Below are 14171 nucleotides of genomic sequence, written 5' to 3' on the forward strand. Positions count from 1 at the left end.
CCTCAGGGAACTACTCATTTCTAACACAATCACAATCATTTGACATACCAGGGCTGATGAAGGCCCAAAATGTGTAAAAAGAAACAATATTACGGTTGCCTGGAGTGGTTCTTGCACTAGGTGGCGTGGGGAAAATCCTCCTGGGTTGTCTTGGTGAGACTTGGTGGATGGGGTTCCAGGAGAAGGCGCTATGTTTGGCTCTTGGCAGCATCTCTTCAACAGAACTTGATCGGAGTTGGAAGCAGTTTGCTGAGAGCCGGTGACAGGGATGGATGGCTACAAAGTTGCTAAAAAGAGATGGAAGGATCTATTTTCCTTCAGAGGTCATTTTCTCAAAGGAAGCTTTCAGGATCCGGGAAAAGGCCTGATGCTCTGAAATCCTTAGGCAACCACCTTGTTCAAAATGTCAGATGGGTCCAGCCCCCTCACCTTCCTTCCCACAAAATGGCCCAGCTGTCCACATTGCTTGATTTAATTTGGGAATTCCCACTAGCTGTCATTTGCCAGGGGTTGGTGGCTGTGGAGCTCAGAGCAAAGGAGGGTTTTCCCCTTTTAGTGGTGTGGCCATGTATCATGGAGCTTGGTGCTTCAGCCGGTCTCTAGCTGTGAGTTCCTGACTGGGTCATCTGCATGAATGCGCCTCTCTGATTCACTTTCAGGCCTTTTATTTCTCCAGCATGCTTTTAAATTTGGCCAGATAGTCGGTATGCAGAAGGCTATCGTCTGGAGAGAGGAGTTTGTGTGTGTGTATTTCAATACAGCGCTTGTCACCCTCGGATATATGTCCGTGCTCACCTGTCAGGTGGTAACACGATCCCAGGGATGAAATAGGATAAATGATGATGTGGGAAGTTTGTTGGGAGGCACAGGCATTACCTTTCTCAGAGTTTCAAGAGAGAAGGCTTGGCTAACGATTGCTGCTGCAAGAAAAATATGGGATGTGTTAGTCCAGCCCCGGTCTCTGCACGGGGCCCACAGCAGATTTTGTAACTGGGAAAGCTGACATAGATAATCCCTGAAGGCCACCACCCTCTGCTCTCCTACCCTCTGTCACCAAGAACCACCACGCTGGGCTGAGTCTTACCCTTTCTCATATCTCATATGTTTCCTTTTACTTCATCTTTTGATGACTCCCAAGGGAGTGATGATTGACACAGCTGGGCACTCTGTGGCTGGGGCTGGAGCTCAGTGGTTCAGCACTTTTGTAGCACTCCCAAAGCCCTGGGTTCAATCCCCAGCACAGTGCAAACACACAAACCAACTGTGGACACTTGGCTCCTTTTTGTCTCTCTGCAAGGTGGTTACCATTTGAAACTGGGGGACAGAGGTGCTAGTGTGTTGGTCAAGAAGTTGGAATCATAGTTGTCTTAAGGTTTCTGTTGCTGAAATAAAAATACCATGACCAAAGCAAGTTGGGAAGGAAAGTGTTTAGTCAGCTTACATTTGCACATCACAGTTCACCATCAAAGGGAGTCAGGGCAGGAACTCACAAAGGGCAGGGACCCGGAGGCAGGAGCTGATGCAGAGGCCATGGAGGGCGCTGCTCACTGGTTTGTTTCCCTATGGCTTGCTCAGCCTGCTCTCTTATAGAACCCAGGCCCACCACCAGATCCCACCTAGGAACCATATCACCCATAATGGGCTGAGCCCTCCTCCATTGATCATTTATTAAGAAAATGCCCCACAGTGGGAACCCAGTTGAGTTTCCTTCCCTCGTATGACTCAAGCTTGTGTCAAGTTGACATAAAACTAGCAGCACAATAGAGAATACGTCTTTCTCTACGGGTTAGCTGGATCCATGTTGCCCAGTGTCTGTTCTGGAGCAAATATGCCAGTTTCAACTTTCTGACTCCCTGGGACCAGGGGGTAAGGGAAGAGGGTTAGGGAGGGTATGATCCTGCTAGAATTTACATTCACTGGGTTTTCTACCTTAGTCTCACAGGGGTGCTGGCTGAAGTGTGGGTGTCTAGCATCTAAGGGCCACATTCTAATTTAGCTGGAATTGGAGGGAGGGCCCAAGAATCTGCATTTAGTAAGCAGACAGTGTGCTTCTGTGTGTCATTATTCTTTGGTGGTGCTGGGCATTGAACCCGGGACCTTGTGAATGCTAGACAAAGGATCTACCACTGACTGTAGCCTCAACCCCCGGGCTTCTGATTCAGGTTTTGATAGGGTCACTTTATGAATTACTTATCTAAGCTGGGCGTGGTGGTACACACTGTAATCCTAGTACTCGGGAAGCTGGGGCAGGAAGAGGGAGAGGCCAAGGCTAGGCTGGGCTTCCAGTTAAAAAGAAATAGGGCTGGGTTGTAGCTCAGTGGTGGAGATCTTGCCTAATGTGTCCTCTTCAGCCCCCAAATAAGAAACACACAAAAACAGAAACAACAAATCGCAACAACAAAAGTAAGTCCTAATGTTGTGTATCAGCTGTTTATTTTTGTTTTAAATTCATCTTGACTTTTATTACTGTGCGTGTGAGTGCAAGTACACACTCTGCTTTGGGTTCCGGGGATTAAACTCAGGTCCTCAGGTTTTCAAGCAAGTGTTTTTACCCACCGAGTCAACTTGCCAGCCCATATGTATATTTAGGTGATTTGTTTGGCTCATGGCTCTGGTCAAGGTCGGTGGGCTGCATCTGATGGCATCCATCTCTCAGGCAGAATCCCAGGGTGGCTCACAGCATCCCACATTGAGAGGCAGGTTGGTTCCCTGTTGTTTCTGTTATTTAATGATGACAACTCACAGACACCAAAGTTACTACGAGATTGAATAGACCATTCTGAGGATATTGGTGACAGTTAGTGTGTACTCTTCTAGAAACAAAAAATACTATAACATGAACTTGGCCTTCACAAAGCACGCTTCTTGGGTAGGGAAGAAAATTTCCCACCATAGCAAAATGACAGTGAAGGTCAAACACTCGATCCTTTGGGAGACAGCAGAGGAAGGACCTGGTGGCCTTTCTGTGATGGTTACAAGATGGTCCCCATAGCTCCAGCTGTCACATCTGCATTCAAGGCAGGAAAGAGGAGACCTCCAGGAGTGTGGAGAGATGGAAGCTTCATGTTTTTGGCTTCAGGAAACAAAGGCTTTCCCACAGTAACATTTCTTCTCAACAACAATTTTCAGTCATGTTTTCTTGGCCATAGTAGGGTCACATGTTCTAGCTGCAAGGGAGGCTGAATGGAGGAAAGAGGGAAATCCATCATTTTCCTTGCTGGGATGATCCCATATAAAGTCAAGTTTCTGCTCTCATGGACAAAGGTACCAAAGGATGCTGGGTGGGCCACAAAAATGGGTAACACCAGTCCCATATTTTATTGGTAGATATTTTGATGGAGAAGAAAGTCCATGCTATGGAGTTTGAGGCAGGTTGGCTTCCTAGTTGCTCTGGATACAAATGGTAAACATTTTAACCCAAACTGATGATTGTGAGATAAAACTTCCTTCCTCAGTGGGTAGTTGTAAGGATCACCAAGGGTGACACTTTTTAAGACACTAACAAACTAGAGTGCCAGTAGGTACTAAGCAGACAATTACGGAGGGGCAGATTATATTCATTAATTTTCTTCTTGTTGCGATGGAATACTATTGGAAATTACCTTTTTTGTTTTTTGAGACAGGGTTTCTCTATGTAGCACTGGCTGTCCTGGAACTAGCTCTTGTAGACCAGGCTGGCCTCAAACTCACAGAGATCCGCCTGCTTCAGCCTCCCAAGTGCTGGGATTAAAGGTGAGCTGGTCACCACTGCCTGCCTTGGAAACAACTTTTTAAAAGTTTGTTGTTATGTTTTGTTTTGATTTTTACTTATTTTGTACTTTTCCACCTTTAAAAAAAATGAAATAGTATCACACTGTTCTCTCCCATTCTCCTTTCTCTCTCCAGCCCCTCCCAGCCACCCTCCTAGATGCAAATATTCATTTTGGCTTATTATTTACAAAGGAACACATGTTGGGCATGGTGGCATGTGTTCATGGTCATGTTCAGGCCATAATCCGGAAGCAGAGAGCAGGATACAAAACTTCAAGAGTTCCCCCAGCGATTCACCTCCCTTGGCAAAATGCCACCTTTTAAAGCAGCGGTTCTCAACCTGTGGGTCACAAACCCCTTTGAGATTTCATTTCAGATATCCTGCACACCAGATATTTGCATTGCAGTTCATAGCAGCAGCAAAATTATGAAGCAGCAACGAAATAATGTTGTGTTTGGGAGTCACCGCAACATGAGGAATCGTATTGAAGGGTTGCAGCATTAGGAGGTTGAGAACCGATGTTCTAAAGGTCCCATGACATTCTAAAACAAGGCCATCAGTTGGGGGCCAAGTGCTTAAACACAGGAGCCTTGGGGGGACCCTTCACATTCAAGCCACAGCAGTGATAGTGTTTGGCAGGAGATGGTGTAGGATAAATGACAGGGGGCTGGCTGGGGGCAGAGGAGTTTGAGTGGCATTTCCGAGAGAGTTACGGAGAAGCCCGACTGTGTGGGATGATAGCCCCACTGGAAGCCCATGTTCAACAAGTATTTTATGGGCAAAACAAATTGTTCAGTGAAAGGGGGTTTTGGAAACATTGAGTGCAGGACTTCTCAGAGCCTTTGCCATGCCATCTGTGTACATTGTAGCTCCGAGAGGACAAAGTCTGGGGTGTTTTCCTTTCCCAAGGATTACCCTGGGGGGGTACTTATTCCATAGAATCCACCTGGGGAAACTTAGCCAGGCAGTTAGGGAGCCTGCTTAGCTGGGGAGGTGGGGATTTGGAGTGGAAAGATGGATGGGAAGGGTGGAGATTGTAGCAGTGGCTCTCTAGATGGCACAATGCCGCTTAGGGATCTGTTTGCTCAGAATGGAGGGTGCCCAATGAGTGTCACAGGAAAGGAACTGAAGTCCCTGGTTCCTGGGGTCTTACCTAGCATAGGGGAGTCACACTGACCGTTTTCATCTCTTTGTGGGAGGAGACAGAAGTCTTCAGAGGTTTTGGAAAGAATACAGTAAAAAGATGATTGACTGGGGGCTGGAGAGATGGCTCAGTGTATGAGCACTGCCTGTTCTTCCAGAGGTCCTGAGTTCAATTCCCACCAACCATCTGTAATGAGAGCTGGTGCCCTCTTCTGGCCTGCAGGCAAACATGCAGACAGAACACTCATTCGTAAAATACATAAATAAATCTTAAAAAAAAAAGATGGTTGACAGCAAGTCTGATGATAGCCTATAACAGGGGCTAGCCAGCCTTTTCTGTGTAGCAAATATGTTAGGCTTTGTGGTCCTCAAGTTTCACAGACACTTACTGAGCTATCATAGCCTGCAGCAGCCAGGTGTGGGCGCATGGGGAAGTTTCCCAGTGAAACTTTATTCGTGGCCCCTGAATTTTGAGTTTGCTATGATTTTCCTGCACCAAGATGATGTATTCTTTCTCTTTTGATTTGTTTTGGGGCCTGAGAAGAATATGCGGTGGGTGAGACTTGGTTCATCCCTGCTCTGGAGGAGGAATGGGATTTGACAGAGGCCATCTGAACGTTGATCAAGTTACATCAGGGCTGGAACGCTCTGGTCATGCGCAGGGACATGGCTCTGAGCTGACTGTCATGGTCAGGTTGCAAGGGAGGGAAGTGATGGGTTTTGGGGCCAAGGGCAGATGCCATGACATCTCCTTGTGTGGCGCTTAGCAACACTGCTCATGGCCACACTCAGCAACACCGATCTTTGCACGTCCACCTCAGGTCTTAGTTTCTTTGTAATGAGTCCTCCCTGGACTTGAGTCATTTGGGGAAGTCTGTGCTTAATGGACCTTCTTTAGGACACATACCCATGAGTCTGTGGACCACAAAGCTGGCAATTCTGTTGCTAGTCTCCTCTGACTTCATCCATGGGGCCACATGAAGCTGGAAGGAGGACTTGGGGATAGGATGGGGAGCCTTTCAGGCCAACGTTTGGGTGATTTCTTGTGGTGTATTAGTGTCCCAGGAGAGAAAGGACAGCACTCGCAAAGGAGCTTGAGGCTGAGGAGTGGTACCACATTGTTCCCACTGTGTCTTGTGAATTGGAGCAAGTCTGTGGTCTGCCTGGATGTACGGAGAAGGGAACAGTCCCCTCTCCCATTCTTGGTGGGAGTTGCTACAAAGGCTAGTTAAATGGGATTGGCTGTGGGAACTGGGCCCCAGTACAGCAAGGTGGCTCCCTCCATCACGAATGAGTTCCCTGTGGGGTGACTGACCCACTCTTCTCCCAGGCATCAATCTCCCCTTTTGTAGCATCTCTGTTTACAGTGCAGAGTGCAGAGACGTCGGAACTGCTTTAGAACCTACTTCTCGAGAGCACCCTAGTCACACCTGCCTTGTCTCCCTGAGCTGGTGTGTGTGTGTGTGTGTGTGTGTGTGTGTGTGTGGTGCAGTGGCTGTGGGCCCAAGAAGAAGAGAAAACTCAGTTTGCTGAGGGCAAGGGGTCTCTAGCACAGCAAGTGATGAGGTAGGCAGATCTCTAGGACTCTCTGATCACTGTAGTCTATTCAGTGATCTCCAGGTGAATGGAGAGACCACACACACACACACACACACACACACACACACGCATGCACGCACGCACGCACGCACGCACGCACACACACACACACACACGCGCGCGCACGCACACACACACACACACACACACACACACGCTTTGCACAGATACCTTTCTACAGAAAAAGCCACCCCAAGATGAGTGGCTCCCCAGGTCTTAATGAGCTTGTGTTCATCTGGTGACTCCATTAGGGCTTGAGGACTCAAGGCATCCTTCTTCACATGGCTGACTGCTTCAGTGTCCCCCACATTACCTCTCCAGAGGGATGGCCAGGCTCTTCTAAAGCAGAAGCAATATTACAAGAAGACAGTTCCCAGTGCCTGTCTTCCTTAGCCCTTGTTTGCAGTCTTGACAAACGACCCATTGGCCAGTCATGGGGCATAGACAAGACAGTGCCAGCATGGCCGAGTATTCCAGGAGATGGGAAGCACTGGGAACCATTTGAGTATTCTAATCAAGGGCCCCTTGACAGTGAAAAGTAAAGCGATGCACACACTGGACAGAGGATTGAGTGTGAGTTGGCCATACATCCCCCCTGGGGAAGAGTGTTCCAGGCTGAGGGAACAACATGAACTAACTTCTGGAGTGGAATGGAGTCAGGGTAGATTGGGAGGGGATGAGAAATATCGAGAAATTGTATGTGGGGCTGTGAAGGGAAGCAAAGAATTGAGGATTGCGTACCGTGTATACCAGGGGTGGTTGTGCACGCCTTTAATTCCAGCACTTGGGAGGCAGAGCAGGCAGATCTCCGAGTTCAAGGTCAGCCTGGTCTACAGAGCAAGTGCCAGGACAGCCAGGGTCACACAGAGAAGCCCTGTCTCAAAAAGCCAAAACAAAACAAACAACAACAAAAACAAAACAAAACAAAAAAACGAGAGAGAGAGAGAGAGAGAGAGAGAGAGAGAGAGAAAGATAAAGAAAGAAGGAAGAAGGAAGGAAACGGAGGCTTGTTCCTTCGTGTCAGGCTCCAGAAGTCACTGTTAGTGCTGATCTGTGGTAGCAAGGCTTGTGTGGGGAGGTTGCACTCCATGGTCACTGCGAGCTTGAGCTGCTTATGTTGTCTAGATGGGCAAGCTGGAGCTGTGAGGCTACTGCCTACATCAAGCACATCTTTCCTGATTATTCAGGTGCTGTTTGGTGTGTGTGTGTGTGTGTGTGTGTGATGACAACTTTGTGGGTTTGGATTTTTTTTAACCATTTTTTTTTTTTTCTGTGTTGCTTTGGGGCCTGTCCTGAACTCGATCTGTAGTCCAGGCTGGCCTCAAACTCACAAAGATCTGCATATCTCCTGAGTGCTGGGATTTGGGACTAAAGGTGTTTGCCACCAATGCCGGGCTTTAAATATATCTGTCTGTCTGTCTGTCTGTCTGTCTGTCTGTCTGTCTCTCTATCTATCTATCTATCTATCTATCTATCTATCTATCTATCTATCTAATCTTTATGTGGCTTCCAGGTAACTTGGGTCTAGGCTTGGTGGCAAGCACATTTACCCACTGTGCAATCTTGCAAGCCCTAAAGTGTTAATTTATTTCCTTCCTTCCTTCCTCTCTTTCTTTTTTTCTTTCTTTCATGTATGAGTACTCTATCTGCATGTACAACTTTATTGGAGGAGAGGGCATCAGAACCCACTACAAGATGGTTGTGAGCCACCATGTGGGTGCTGGGAATTGAACTCACGTCCTCTGGAAGAGCAGCCAGTGGTCTTACCTGCTGAGCCATCTCTCTAGCCCCCACTAAGGTGTTATTTTCAATGATTGCATATAATTCCAGGGCTATTCCATAATCCCTGACTGAAATTCTACAGCTAGGTGCTTTTATTTGTGACTTCCCATTGTGGTGAGCCAGCCCTGGACAATCTACGGCCGGGGCTTGCCCCCAGTTCCTACAAGTGAATCTGCTAGGTCAAAGGTCACATGCTTCTGGACTTTTAATAAGTTTTATGGAATTGCTCTCAAGGAACCGTGCGAGAAGAGGCCAGTTTCCCGTATCCTCGGCATGAATGCATACCTTATTTTCTTACTTGTTGGTTTTGGTCCAGGTCAGTGCTTGGACCCCATGTTCCCCTTCACCCTCAACTCCACTGTAAAGTTTCTCAGGATTCTGAGGGGCAAACTCTCTCTGAGGGGTTTGCTGCCCCCCCTCCACCTGTGGAATGGCTTCTAACTATAGAGTTTTCTAGTTTCCCTGCAACGAGTGATGCTTTTCCGGGGTCCCACTCAACTTTTGGGAAGAGAACAGACTCAATTTCCCGTTCCCCTCTTCCTGCCCTGTGTGGGTCTGGGACAGGGGAGATATTCTGAGACTGAGGGTGACTGAGAGCTCTTGATGGCTGTGATGGAAGCCGGAGAAGCAGAGGGATGGGAGGAGACAAGACACACACATAGGAGAAGCAAATTGAAGCCTGGAGGGATTTTCTCCTGCAAGTTTCTTCCAGGCTGCAGCGCCGCTCCAGTGGGTCATGACTGCAACTGTGGTCGGTCAAGGGTTACAAGCCAGTTTGCAGAGCTTTAACGTAATCGATTGGACCCAAGCTGTCGTGGTGGGAGGGCAGCCACAGATAAGCAACAGGTAGATTCAGCCGATAGTCTGATATCTCCAGGGGTGGTATGACCCCGAAGAGAAAGGTCAGGGCAGAGCAGATGCAGGGCAGGGGGCTGCTTCTGATGTGGCTGGAGTCAGTGGCTATAGAGTAATAATGGCCATAGTGATGAAATATTGTTTGACTATAGTATTTCTGGGAGACAGTTCTGGAATTGGAATGTAGGACGCTGGAGGCGGCCTAAGGTGGCCACGGAGAGCCCAGCTCACTGGTGTGGTGGGATCCTTCCCGAGATCTGACTGTACTAGGGTTTCTGATCAGTAATGTGTTTATACCGGGTGCATTGAAATGACAATATTTTAGACATACTGGTTTAACTGTGTCAACGTTAACTCCCATGTGTCTTGGTGCCTCCCCCCTCCCCCACACACCAGGGGATTAGAAAGTTTTAAACGACATTAGTTGCATCAGGGACATCTGTGTGGGACAATACTGGCATTTCCCCCTCTCCTGTCCCCCTGCTTCTCCTCTTCCCCTCTCTTTCTTGCTCTCCCTTCTCCTCCCCTCCACTTCCTTCCCCTTGAGTTGGGTGCTGGGACTCAAACATAGAAAGTAGAGCCAAAGACACAATGCGTTGGGTGTGAGGAGTCACTGTGTAATGGGTATGGAATTCTGTTTGAGATATTGACTTCCTTTTGGGGCTGATAATGCTGGTGGTTATACAACATTCCAGGGTACCCGGCGCCACTGAACTATGAACTCGAAAATTAGCTGAGTGGAAACTTTGTGTATTTTCACCATAATGAAAAAGTTGCTTTTATTATTTTTATTACATTTATGTACTTATTGTGTGTGCGCACGTGTGACACACTAACTATATGCACACACACACGTGTGCACATTGGTGCATGCACAGTGTGTGTGTGTGTGTGTAGGTCATAGGACAGCTTGTGGGAATCAGTTCTGCCCTTCCACCATGCTGGGAGTCCTGGGAAGTGAACTCGGGTCATCAGGCTTGGTGGCAATCGCCTTTACTCCCTGAGCCATCCCATCAACCCCAAGCAGTGAGGGCTTCGTTTGCGTTTGTTCGTGAATGAATGACTGGCTGGTTTGGCAGCCACACTCAGTATGGAGGCCCACGATAGGACAGGAGTGGCCATGAAGTGGGTACCCAGGACCTTTGTTTTTAATTGGTTTCTGTATCACATTTTGCATTTTGATCTTTTATCCCGCTTGGAGAATAATTCAAAGAAGCAGCATACATAACATCCAGACTACAGGAGTAGAATTCTTTGGCAATGCTCTGAAGTTACCGTGACCCCCACCCAAGACCTTACAATCAGGGGACTAGAAACGCCCAGTGATAAATTTCCTTTCCTCCCTACGTTTATGGCGGCAAGTTTCAAACAAGCAGCAAAGTTGCACTTGATCACCTGTGACCTGGAATGGGTCCCTCTAGTCTTTTACCGAACATCTGTCCGCCTATTAGTCCTTGGCTTCATGTACCATGCCATCACTTCCCAGCCCAGCCCAGTGTTTGAGGGCTTCAGAGTGGACGGCGGGCAGGCGTGAGTACACCCCTCTCCACTAAGTCTATGTGCACACCAGGGGTTGAGGCTCAGGCTGTGACTTTTCTTTTGAAGACAAAAGGGCGTGCTAAGTGCAGCCTGGGTCTTGAATGAGAATTACTAAGCTTTGCCAGATGTGTGTGACAGAGCCAACCAAATCTCCATCCAGATGTTGGTTGGCCCTTAAATTAACTAAATATGTGCTCCCCTTTCCTCCATAGGTTGTTAACTTTTGCCTAGTGTGTAGAGCTGTGTGTTTTTTGTTTGTTTGTTGCTGTTTGTTTTCCGAGACGGGTTTTCTCCGCATAGCCCTGGCTGTCCTGGAACTTGCTCTGTAGATCAGGGCTGGTCTCAAACTCAGAGATCTGATGGCCAAGTACTGAGTTTAAAGGTGTGTGCTATCATCGCCTGGCAGGTAGAGCCTGTATGTTAAGTAAAACGATACATCATGCGCTTTTAAAATGTTTGGCTTTTAAGAAACCTCTCTCTCTCTCTCTCTCTCTCTCTGTGTGTGTGTGTGAGAGAGTGAGTGTGTGTGGTGTGTTTGCTCACATTCGTGGAGGACAGAGGACAAATTTGGATGTTGCTCCTCACTTCCCATCTTCTTTGAGACAGGGTTTGCCACTGTGTATACCAGGCTAGCCCCGTGGGAGTGCGTCTGCCTTTGCCTTAGCCTCCCATCTGGGCACAGGTACACCAGGACTGCTGGGCTGCTGTGCCTGGCCTTGTGTGATTTCTAAGTCTACACTCAGACCCTCTGCCCTGTGGAACAGGTACTTTGGCTACTGAGCTGTCTCCCAAGGCCACTTTTTGCTTCTTTCTTTCTTTGTTTATTTGTGTGTATTTATGTATCTCTTTCTCTCCCTGCCCCCTTCCCTTCTCCCTCTCCTTCCCTTCCTCGCTGTATTTCCTTGGCTGATCTTGAACTCCTGGAATCCTCCTGTGAAGATGGTGGTCCGGCATATTAATTTATAAACTGTTGGCCAATGGCTAGAGTTCTTACTTGCTAGCTCTGTCTTAATTATTAACCCATTTTTATTAATGGGTTGTCACGAGGCTCTGGTTTACCTGTAATCCAGCATGTTACTACTCTTTGGGCAGCATGGTGTCTCTTCCAGGCCTCTCTCTGCCTTTCTCTCTCCAGCCTTCTCCTGGTCTAGTAGCCCTGCCTATCTTCCTGCCTGGCTACGGGCCAATCAGTGTTTTATTCATGAACCATTAAGAGAAACATATACACAGAAGGGCATCCCTCACCACTCCTGTCTCAGTCTCCTGAGTACCTGGGATTACAGGTGTGCACCTTCAATCACACCTGGCTGAGTGTCCCCGTGAGGTTTAACCCATAGGTGGGTTTGCAAAAGCTGCCATGCTCAGGTTGCTGAACGCTCCTCACACCCACTAACCCCTTTGCGGTTGCCATTCCATCTCATAGCCAACCCCCCTTGCCACCTGCCTGCCCTGGCAGCTACTGGCCATCACTTCTAAAGACCGTTCTCTGTATGACATCACTGGGCGTGGCACTCTACAGATTGTCTGTGAGATTCACATCTACATGGTTACGCAGGGCAGTACTTGCTTTGCACATGCGTGGTGTGTGTGTGTGTGTGTGTGTGTGTGTTTGTGGTGTGCCCATCATCATGCCAGGAACATGGCGGCATATAGGCAGACATGGTATTGGAGAGGTAGTTGAGAGCTCTCCATCCAGATCCATGGGCAGCAGGAACAGAGATACATGGTGCCTGACTTGGGCTTTTGAAAACCTCAAAGCTCCCCCCTCCACCATGACACATTTCCCCCAACAAGGACTCATCTTCTAACCCTTCTCAAATAGTGCTGCTCCCTGACGACAAAGCATCAGTGGGATCATTCTTATTCAAACCACCGCAAACCACCGCAGTCACTGTGAGCCTTTGCTTTACATTTCATTTAGTCACTTGTGTGTGTCAAGTGGAAAGTTGGCATGCCAGCCCAGGAGGAGGTTCGAGGACAGCTCTTAGGAGCCGGTTCTTTCCTTACACTTTGTGGGTGCTGGGGACCCTCAGATCTTTAGCTTGGCAAGCAGCACCTTTACCCAGAGTCATCTTACCAATCCCCGGTATTTTCTTAGTCCCTTCGATATCAGGGCAATGGGCTTCAGTTCTGGTCCTCCGAGTGCTTTTTGCAGGGTTATCTCTCCCGCACCCACGGTCTTTGAAGACATGGAGGGTCAAGTCTGTGATGGCTAACATTGGTTGTCCACTTGACACACCTGAGGAGAGGGCCCCTCAGTGGAGGAAGTGCCTCCCCCAGAGTTTTCCCTGGTCAGACTGAGTAGAGGCAGAAAACAAACCAGTGAACAGCTTCCTGTGAGGCCTCCATTTTTCCTTCGGTGAGTGCCTGCCTTGGCTTCCCTCAGTGATGGATTGTAAGCGATAGCTATACAAATCCCTCTCCTCCTCAAGCTGCTTTGGTCAAGAGCTTAGTCAGAGGACAGTTGGGTGCAGTCCTTGAGAGTTCTTTATAGGCCCCCAGCAAGATCCCTGCTCAGATGTGGGGTTTTGAATCCTTCTTCCCCCTCTGGGCATTGTCTTTTTCTTTCTTTTAATAATGTCTCTGACAGAGCAGAACTTTAAAAATCTGATGAAGTCCAACTGATCAGTTGTGTCTTGCACATCATAGTGTTTGGTGTTCTGGCTGAGAACCCTGCCTGACCTCAGAGCGTGCCTCCTGTCTTTGATCGTAAACTTCTTGCATCTGATAACACGGGTTTAGATCCATGATATGATCTGAGCCAGCTTTTGCGTATTGTATAAGCCGTCCCCCCTCTTTGGATGCGCTATCGTTCCAAAGACTACTTCTTCCTCTGATGACTTGTTTCTTGCACCTGGGCTGTAGAATCGATGACCCATGCCTTTCGGCACCCACTTTTTCTTTTAGGAAAATGCAATTTCCATTGACACATATAATAATTATATGCACTCAGGGTGTTATTTGGTGTGCTGGTATGTACTGTTTCTTCGTGTGTGTGAGCACAGGGTATGTGTACATGTGTGTGTGAGTGCTTGTGGAGCTCAGAGGTTGCTTCAGGTGTCTTCCTCACTCACACTCACCAGGGATCCTTCTATCTCTTCCACACACTGTATCTGGATTTTTAATATGATTTCTGGGGACCTAAACTCAGGTCCTCATGCCAGGGAGGCAAACACTGCTGGCTGAGCCATCCTGCAGCTCCTTGATGTCAACTTCTTTCCTTTTTAAACTTTCTTCTTCTTCTTCTTCTTCTTCTTCTTCTTCTTCTTCTTCTTCTTCTTCTTCTTCTTCTTCTCCTTCTCCTTCTCCTTCTTCTTCTCCTTTTTAAATAGATTTCTTTATTTAATTCATGTATGACTGTTTTGCCTGAATGGATGTGCCTGGCACCTGCAGAAATTGGAAGAGGCATGTGGTTTCCGACCTGGAGGCATGGACAGTTGTGAACCATCATTGGGGTTCTGGGAATCAGACCCAGATCCTCTGGAAGAGATCTCAATCATGG

The 14171-nt window shown here is 47.9% G+C and overlaps 1 protein-coding gene across 1 annotated transcript in view; it reads left to right on the plus strand.

The window, feature by feature from the left end:
• Nucleotides 1-14171, plus strand: part of Ksr2 (kinase suppressor of ras 2) — a 313418-nt gene that overhangs the window by 1748 nt on the left and 297499 nt on the right. The gene's annotated exons all lie outside the window — the stretch shown is intronic.

Source organism: Phodopus roborovskii, unplaced genomic scaffold, assembly GCF_943737965.1.
Source record: "Phodopus roborovskii unplaced genomic scaffold, PHOROB, whole genome shotgun sequence".
NCBI classification, from domain to species: domain Eukaryota; kingdom Metazoa; phylum Chordata; class Mammalia; order Rodentia; family Cricetidae; genus Phodopus; species Phodopus roborovskii.